The following is a 10,780-nucleotide window of genomic DNA, read 5'->3' on the forward strand; positions in this document are numbered from 1 at the left end:
AACAGATATGGTCACAGATTTCATAATTAAAAATTTCCATTCAATCCCTTGTTTCACCAAAACAGTACCACTCTGGACTCTCCGTTGGGACCAGCTGGTCACAGCACAATGAGATCCAGTAAACAGATTACAATAATCATTTTGTCAACATATATATATATATCTTCCACGACATACGCATAGGTGACCTAAGCACCGTGAGCCGGTGCATCGTGTGGTCAGAACCCTCTAGGATCCTCCTTAGGTGTCCTGGTACTTCACTCAGGGACCGCATCGTCGGCCCTCGCCCATCGTACCGGAAGCACACCATTTTTCACCATACCCAGGCTGGTCAAGACCTAGGCAGGTTTTTGCTGCATGAGCTATCCCTAGAATACTTCCCGCCAGCTGTTGCAACCGAACTTCCCTTAGATAAACATATATGCAAAATGCTCCCTCCCCAGCATTCTGGCGTAAGACAGTCCTTTAAGAAAACAGGGTTTCTATGCAAGTTTTAAGTTTTGATTTTATTTGAATACCATGAATAAATCTTAAATCCGTATCCCAATACTTCCTCGTCTCAATTCCAAACAGAATTCCTTGAATTCTGTTAACTTGATCCTCATATCAAAATCAAGTCTTAACTTAGTTTCAGATTTGGTGGGAGATTTGAGTGCATTTTTCTTGAAGTGGGCACATCGTCATTGATTGAAACTGACGAGGAATTAGGTCTTGGTCAATAGTCTGAATGAGAGTTTACGTCTGTAAAGGTTCTTCCTAAACTATCTTTCTCAAAAGGTACTATTTCAATTTCTCTTTTTCTAAATTTCGTTCAACGAATATTCGCTTACAGATTTCTAAAACATGAATTTCCTATGAGGAATAAAATAATCATTTATCTCGATCCCCGACTTCGATAGTTTAATTGAATTTTCTCATTACCATCTTAGTGAATATGAAACGGTAGCATTTCTTCTCACAGATTATCTACTTATTCATTTTTTCAATTTTTACGAAAATTAAACAGAGGATTAAGAGAACCCTTATTTAAATATAAAAATTCTATATGCATCTATTTATGCATAAAATCTAATTCTGATGAAGGGTCACACTTTTATCATCATAAAAATCATTTATGATGAACATCACACTTTTCATATAAAAAAATATCTTTTATGCATATGTTTATGCATACCAATCATTTATGATGAAAATCACTCTTTTAATATAATAGAATTTCTTTTATGCATCCATTTAGGCATAAAAATCATTTATGATGACAATCACACTTTTAATATAAAAAATATCTTTTATGCATACAAATCATTTATGATGAAAATCACTCTTTTAATATAAAAGAATTTCTTTTATGCATCCATTTATGCATAAAAATCATTTATGATGAAAATCACACTTTTAATATAAAAAATATCTTTTATGCATATGTTTATGCATACAAATCATTTATGATGAAAATTACTCTTTTAATATTAAAAAAATTCTATTATGCATCCATTTACACGCATAAGAATCATTTATGATGAAAATCACACTTTTAATATAAAAAAATATCAATTATGCACACAAATCATTTATGATGAAAATCACTCTTTTAATATAAAAGAATTTCTTTTATGCATTCATTTAAGCATAAAAATCATTTAGGATGAAAATCACACTTTTAATATAAAAAAATATCTTTTATGCATATAAATCATTTATGATGAAAATCACTCTTTTAATATAAAAGAATTTCTTTTATGCATCCATTTATGCATAAAAATCATTTATGATGAAAATCAAACTTTTAATATAAAAAAATATCTTTTATGCATATGTTTATGCATACAAATCATTTATGATGAAAATCAATCTTTTAATATAAAATAATTTCTTTTATGCATCCATTTATGCATAAAAATCATTTATGATGAAAATCACACTTTTAATATAAAAAAATATCTTTTATGTATACAAATCATTTATGATGAAAATCACTCTTTTAATATAAAAGAATTTCTTTTATGTATTCATTTATGCATAAAAATCATTTATGATGAAAATCACACTTTTAATATAAAAAATATCTTTTATGCATATGTTTATGCATATAAATCATTTATGATGAAAATAACTCTTTTAATATAAAAGAATTTCTTTTATGCATCCATTTATGCATAAAAATCATTTATGATAAAAATCACACTTTTAATATAAAAAAATATCTTTTATGCATATGTTTATGCATACAAATAATTTATGATGAGAATCACTCTTTTAATATAAAAGAATTTCTTTTATACATCCATTTATGCATAAAAATCATTTATGATGAAAATCACTCTTTTAATATATATAAAAAATCTTTTATGCATAGAAATCATTTATGATGAAAATAACACTTTTATAATCAAAATAAAAATTTCAATATGCTCCCTTCTATGCATAGAATTTAATTCTAAAGAAAGTAACATTTGTTTAATAAAATATTTTTAGTATACATTTTTCTATACTTAGGATGAAAAATAACACTTTAAGAATACATATACGATGGGAATTACTCTTTTTGAATTAAAAAAAGTAAAAGTTATTTTTTAAAATATTAGAAAATTTTGCCATAATCTCCTTTGTATGGCTGACCATTTTTCAAATTTTAACTCTCTAAAATTAATTAGAAGTTCACCAAGAGTATTTAAATCATTCTAATGTAAACATTTTCAAAGAGAAACATTATGAAAAACTTGATTTTATCCATTAATCAATCATCTAGGATAAAGAATGGTTGGATTTACTAAAGAAGAGAGGGGAATGCCTTTTTTTAATAAGGCATAACATCATATTCAATTTAGAGAAGACAAAAATCATTAAAAAACCATAAAATGAATAGAAAAGAGAAGAATCTCCAACTTACAAAGGAATTTGAGAGCTTTCCTTTGGCTTGATGGTTTGAGGGTTCTACTCTTATTTGAAACAAGAGTGGCCACCAGTCTTTAGAAGAGGGAAGGTCAAAAAACTAATGAATTATGAGTAAATTCATAGTTTTCTGGCTCTTGGGAGAAGTAGGGTAGCAGTGCAAAAATACTATTAAGCTTCAACAAAGGGGAAGGCTTCTATTTATAGGAGAAAGTGAGCTTCTAACCAAGCCAACTGATTCTAGAAATTTCCAGATCAGTTTGGTCAATTTTTGACCATTTTTGGGTTAGTTTAGTCCACTTTTTGGATCTCTTTAAAACAGGAGAGAGGAGATATAAAAATATCTCATTATTTGGGAGTTTAAAACTCTCCCACACATGTGAAATAGGTGCCTCCTTCATGAAGGGAATTCCCCCATACTGAGGTATCAAAAATGCATCATTTCATCTAAATATCTCTCTTTTTTAACTATTAACCTTGTCCTTAGTCAACTCTTCATCTTATGTGAGTATTTACTCATTTTTGGGGGATTTTCCTTTTATTTATCCATTTATCTCCTCCCTACATTTGGATGAATCTTATTGGTCCATAGGAAACTTAATTTAAAATTTCGAAAAAATCTTGACCCCTAAGATAATGCCTCTTGAACAGATTATACTTAATTTCTAATGCACCTTCTGAAAATCTTTTTGAACTTCTGTTTCAGGGGAACTTATTTTAATAAGATGAGATATTTTTCCATCCAAAAATATTTAAAAACTGAATTATCACTCTCTAGAAGATTTTCTCTCTCTAGGCCAAAACTGGTAGAAACAAGATCTTTTATATTTCTGAAGAGGGATTTGATTACAGGGGAAGATGCTGGACATCTTGAGAGGCTGGGGAGGAATCTTACATACATGGGCTGGTTAATTGGAACCCAATGTCGATAGTCTTCTCTCTTTCTTCCCCTTTCTCTTCTCTATTTGAAGTTTTCGTTGAGCTTTGCAATGTTGACATGTGATCAGCTATACTCTTTCTAGTGACATTTAAAGGTATATGCATTGCATTGGGAAGAATGAGACATGTTAGGAGGATGGGGATGGTAATAAGGTCCTCCACTACCAAGACATCTCAAGTAAAAACCTATACATGATCTATTGGAGAAATCCAAATGAGAAGCTTGACAAAGTCTTGTTGAATATGCTACAATCGAGAGTCATGGGAAAAGATATACTTCTTAGCGTGTAAGCAAAGTTCAAGTTTATGGACTTACAAAAAGGCTGACTTGCCAGCTTTTAGCTTTTGTGGCTTTCGAGTTTGATGATTACATTATCATGCACTTTTGCAAGCTAAGTTCATCCATAAGTATGCACTTTTGCAAGCTAAGTTCATCCATAAGTATGCACTTTTGCAACCCCATAAGCTCGTAAGTTTTCAAGCTAAGAAACCTACAAAGTTCGGATCTTTGCAATTCGGTTATAGCTTGGAAGTTTAATAAGTGCATAAGCTTACAAGCTAGAACATTCACAAGCCGGGGAGCCTGCTGCTAGTTTTGAAACTCAAACTGTTGACCATTTTGCTGGTGTTTCATGTGTGCTCCTATTTCATGTGTGCTAGTGTTTCATGTGTGTTGACCATCTTGCTGGTGTTTCATGTGTGCTCCTATTTCATGTGTGCTGGTGTTTCATGTGTGCTCCTATTTCATGTGTGCTAGTGTTTCATGTGTGTTGACCATCTTGCTGGTGTTTCATGTGTGCTTCTTCTAATTGGTTAACCCTTACCTCTATTCTTCTAGTCACCTTCTCCATCCTCCTCCATGCATCTCTCCCTTCTCTCCATGCCTACCATTGCCACACTTCCACTCACATTTTTATGTACAACCTCAACACCTCACCTCTCTTCCATTCTTGTGCTCTCGAATCTAGTTCACCTCCTCCATCTCCTATGGTCACCCCATCCCTCATCTATTTCATTAATGATGATGCCCTTTGGTCAATCTCCTCAAGGTTTGGCATAGATGAGCACTTTTTTTTCGAAAAAAATATCCTTCAATTAATCAAAGAGAAAACAACCACAAAGGGCTAAGTACAACCGCGAAGAGCTAAATACAAACTCGCCTCATATAAGGGCGAGAAACAAGTGATCATAAGGGGGGGAGATGAGGAGAAGTCTATCTCATAAAGGGGGAGGGAGGGGGGGAATCAACCACTAGAAATCGTGCATCCTCTACCATGGAATCATTGCCACCTCATGTACTAACAATTTGTCTTCAATGTATTAATCTTTTGCAAAATCATGTGTCTTTATGCCTCTATTGTGTATTCGAAACATGTCTCTCTTTTTTGGTATTTGATAATGACCTAATTTTGTGAATTAGGTCGTAGTGTGTCGATGTTCATATGTAGGTTCAACTAGGATTACAAAGGTTCAGGAGGAGCCTGAGGAGCATGTTAGTGTTACCAATATGTGTAGTTCATCAGTTGGTGAGAAATTCGGACAACACATATGTTTGTCCAGAGGAGTTTGCTCCCGAAAGATGATTCACAAGATCTAAAGTACTTGACCAAAACCTTGTTGCCTTGGTTAAGTAGATGGGCACAATCGTCGTTCTTCCCAAAGATGTGGCTCTTTTTCAACCCCATACAGAACCGTCGAGATCACATCAATCAACTTGTAATTCACCTACTATAAAACCGGCAGATCTTAGTTGCCGATGAATCCCCTTTTGTCCAGAAGTTTTGAGAATCCCCTTTTGTCCAAATTCTTTGTAAAAATGGTATTATGTAAAAATCATCAATATTGTGACTCTCATGGGGTGAGGATGTGCAAAATTTTTGATAATGCAAAGGATATCTACATGGGGTGAGGATGTGCAAAATTTTTGATAATGCAAAGGATATCTATATTTACATGTGAAAAATATTTTTTTATTATTGATGTCTTTATATTGACCATGATGCTTTTAAAAGCACCTGTTTTGGTGCACCAACGCACAGCAGGGTGGCTTCTTTTTGAAGGGCCGCAGCCTATGTAGTGGCAGCATATGGTGATTTACACACTCACACACATGCATAGTACACACAGTTAGACACACACAATTTGACACTTAGTTACACCTACAGAGCTACACACACACATAGTTAGACACATAGTAAGAGGGGGACACACAGTTAGACACACACACACACTCACTCACTCACTCACAGTTACACATAGACACACACACACACACACTCACACACAGTTAGACACATAGTTACATCTACAGATTTATAAACACAAAGTTAGACACACAATTACACACACAGAGTTATTCACACAAATAGTTACACACACATAGAATTACACATCCATTTACACACACACACAACCACAAAAAGCTTGTCAAACATAAAGATGCTTTAAAGCTGCATTAATTTTAATGACAATTCATGGAACTTCAAAGCTACATAGTGTTTTCATCTACATAAGGTAGTGAACAGTATATAGCCTCATGCACGCTCGATGACAAGAAGTAGATATTACTTGTCTCATATTTTAGGGGAATTTCAAACTTGGCAGCATATGGTGATTTAGACACATAGCTATAGAGTCACACACACACATAGTTACACACAGTTAAACACACAGTTACACTTGCAGAGCTACACATACACACACAGTTAGACACAAAGTTAGAGGGACACACACACAGTTAGGACACACACACACACACACACACTCATAGTTACACGCAGTTAGACACACACACAGTCACACACACACACACTCATAGTTACATGCAGTTAGACACACACACAGTCACACACAGTTATACTTGCAGATTTACAAACACAAAGTTAGACACACAGTTACACACACAGAGTTATACACACAAATAGTTACACACACATATAATTACACATCCATTCACACACACACACACACACACACACACACACACACAAAAGCTTGTCAAACACAAAGGTGCTTTAAAGTTGGATTAATTTTAATGGCAGTTCATGGAACTTCAAAGCCGCATAGTGTTTTCATCTACATAAGGTAGTGAGCAGTATATAGCCTCATGCACGCTCAATGATTAGAAGTAGATATTACTTGTCTCATCTTTTAGGGGTAGTTCAAACTTGGCGCACCTAACAAGATGGGATTGGATGATAGCTTCAGGCTCTTGATCCAACAAAGTATAGTGTTGTGCATCTGTAGCCTTGTGATAAAGTTTAATAACATAGTGGAAGCCCTGAGAATACTCATTTCCCCATGCATCTCTCATTTTTCGTGTAGCTTCTTGCATCTCACGGCAACACCTCAGCAGAATGTAAAAGTCCATACCCTCTTCATTATCATTTTCTACAGCGGTACAACAAAATTGTCCTATACTTGTAAGTAAGTTCCAATAAATTCATCCGTCAAACATAGGTTCATCTGTAGAGCATCATCTTCAAAACAGGATCATGTTCTTTAGGAATGACTGTTATGTGACTCCATTTCTTTACGTAGGCCTTGTTCACACACATGCTAGTTGCATTATGCATGCAAGCATCATAATAGCAAGATAACTTCCTAGTTTTGAGCTGGGTTGATTCAACCTTGTTGTATCCAAAGATGCGATTTTTTTTTTTGCTCTCTGTTCACGTGTATAAACGCGTCAGAACTGCTAAAAGTCGCGTGTATATACGTGGATAATCTGTAAAACACGCGTGTATAAACGCATCAAACTTGAGAAATACGCGTGTATAAGCGCATCTAAAGTAACAAAACGCATGTATAGACGCTTGTATCAATGCGTCTAAATGCATCTGAACTGACAGGACGCGTGTATACGCCCGTGTATGAGCGCGTCTGAGCAGTCCTATACACGCGCTTTTACACGCATGTCTCTGGCCGCGATGATACACGCGCTGATACACGGGCCCGCCGCTACTTTTTTTCACAAGTCATTTTTAGCGGCTAGGAGCGCGGGTATGAGCCCGATCCCTTGTAGTGCGTGGGCTCCCGGTACCCATCTACACAATTTACTTCCCTATAAATCATGGGGTCCTAGTTACCCATACCCATCTCGGCAATAAAGGACATGGGGTCTTGGTACCCATCTACGCAATTTACTTTGCTATTAATCATTGCATATGATCAAGAGAACAAATACCTTATCCATCGTTTACTATAAATTCCTTACTCACTTCTTGCTGTAAACTATAATCTCATGCTCCACTACTAGTAGTGAACTTAGGTGCTCTCTGTTTACGGATCCTATCTTCGTGCTGTCTATTACACCTAGGTGTGGTTCTCTTCAAGCTATGCCCCCCATCCCATGGTGGGTCCTACGTACGATCTAGCAGCATTTATCGTATGGCTGTTTTATAAAAGGATCACGAAAAGTGTTGGGGCATAAGCGTGGTGTAAGCAACACTATTTTGTCAATGCTATAAGTGCTGCTATATCTCACAGTATAACCGTCGCTATATCCCACGATATAAGCATCGATATTTCCTACGTTGTTTTTGCCCGTTGAGAGCGGCACTAATGAAAAATGATATCATTGCTATTTCCATCACTTATAGCGACGCTGATAAAAAACAATAGCATCACTATTTCTGTCGCTTAGCAGCGCTGATAAAAAAATAGCAGCGCCGCTATTTCCACCGCAGAGTGGCACTCTTCAAGACAGCTCTAATTTGTATAAACAAACATGTCGATGTATTAAAATGCATTTGTGTATCGACATATGAAAATACATTTGAAACATAGTAACTCCCAAAATCTTATTTGTATTGAATCCAGAATGCCATAAAAGGCGAGTTACATCCAAAATGCCATGAAAGGTGATCACTCACTTTTTTCAAAGCGAGCATGAGGAAGAGACACCTAACTTTGAAACACATGAAGGAGAGGATGTGTTACACAAGGAGGCTAACAAACCATTGTATGAGGGTACAAAGTACTTAACTTTATGGGCATGTATGAAAATCCTCAACTTGCAAACAACATATGGATGGAGAGATAATAGTGTAAAAAGCCTACTCCGATTGATTATTAAAGAAGATGCGCCCAACAAACAATTTGTAATGCTCAAAAAATACTTTCCATGCTTGGTATCGATGACATTCAAATTCATGCATGCCATAATGATTGTGTACTATTTAGGGGTACCTTTTCCAATGTCTAATTTTTGGAGAGGATCGTTACAGGAAGGATTTACAGGGTGCCTTTGCCAATGTCATGCAATGTCCAATTTTTGGAGAGGATCGTCAGGAAGGATTTACAAGGTGGCAAAATTCCACAAAAGGTATTGAGGCACTTTCCTATTATATCTCGCATTCAACATATGTTGTGGTGTCAATCCATTGCTAAGTTAATGACATGGCATGTGAACCATCGTTCACAACCGATGGCACGATAAGGATTTTCACCAACTTACCGGCTTGGGGTCACATTGAGAATGGATGGCCAGAGTTCAAAGAAGAGTCCCTACTCTCATTTTGGAGTGAATAGATTCTTATGTCTGCCGTGTAGGTTTTGCACTAACATTTCACATCCAGAGGAGTGAAAAGAGCATTGTGAGTTTGTCTTTGATTTGCTTATAAGTCTTTGTTTACAGATGTGGGAATTGATTCTTGAATTTTTGGCTCAAATGTTATGAAGGCGGTAGGTAAGAATGTTGGTTGGTTACCATTGGGGTTTCTTGAACACACAAGCTCTTATGCAGGTGTTGAATCGATGAGAGTGGTTGAGTGACTTGCTTGGTGTTGTTTGGGTCTCCATTCTTGTGAAACTTTAGGTGAAACTGTTGGGGTTGAAGTCGGTGGTGAGGCTTCCTTCTTCACGTTGTTCGATTTTGGAAACCATATGATGGGATAACCATCATAACAATCTTTGTTATTGAAGCACGTCCACCCCACAGGCACCCATCTTTGATGAACATTACGAATGTGGTGGGCTAATGCTTATGGTGATGAGGTTTCTTTTTTTGTGCAAGCTTAGGGGAATTTTTGATGCACTTGGAAATCCAAGCGTTGGAATTTCCTTGGTAGTATCTTATGCTTGTAGTAATCTTTTGGGTACCAATGTTGGAGCTATATATAGCTAGCCCTAACTCACTCTAGGTCTTGCCTATATTATGTGACTTGTGACTAATATGATTCATTCCTGTGGAGCGTATGTGGTGTCTCTTGTCTCGTCTCTCTCCCTCTCTCAACATGGTATCAGAGCGATTCTAATCATAAGGGAAGCATCTACGTCTTCTTGTTCAATTTATGATTATGATTTCATGTCTTACAAGATTGATCTTTGGTAACAGTTTTTTGTAGGGTTGATTGGTTCTTTGATTATATGTTGCCTACATGATTTTATAGCTCCACTTGTTGTAATTAGAATTGTTTCTTAATCGTTTCCTTAAAACCAAAACCACTGCTGGTGCATAGATGGTACAGTGCTAGTGAATCCTATCAAAACGGTTTGTCAATCGGAGTTCTGAGTCAAAAGTTAGAACAGGCAAACTGCATCTAAAACAGTAAAACAAGTTCTCTTTGAGAGCAAACATGTAGTTATCTCTGAGTCGTAAGCAGGATTTGATCATCAAAGCTTTCCGTGAAAGCTTCAGACGAATATTGCTTGCTGTACAAGCTACAATTAGATACAAAACTTGCCATGCAAGTTGCGTCATAACGCGCTGCTTTTTCTTAACGTAGTGCTTTTTCTTGTTATTATTTTTGTCTTTTATGGACCTCTAAGTTTGCTTACATGCATGAGACACGGGTCTCCACTTTTAGAGTTCTAATTTTGGTTCACGTTCTATTCTTTACACGATCACTTTATGCTCGTCGTCTGGTGCATGCCTTCTTTTGGCTACGTTTCTCATATCTCGTACATGGTGTGCAAGTTCTGCGATCTTATCTTATATGTGTTCTCA

Source organism: Cibotium barometz, unplaced genomic scaffold (genome assembly GCF_041138505.1).
Source record: "Cibotium barometz isolate CiBa-2024 unplaced genomic scaffold, ASM4113850v1 ctg368, whole genome shotgun sequence".
NCBI lineage: Eukaryota > Viridiplantae > Streptophyta > Polypodiopsida > Cyatheales > Cibotiaceae > Cibotium > Cibotium barometz.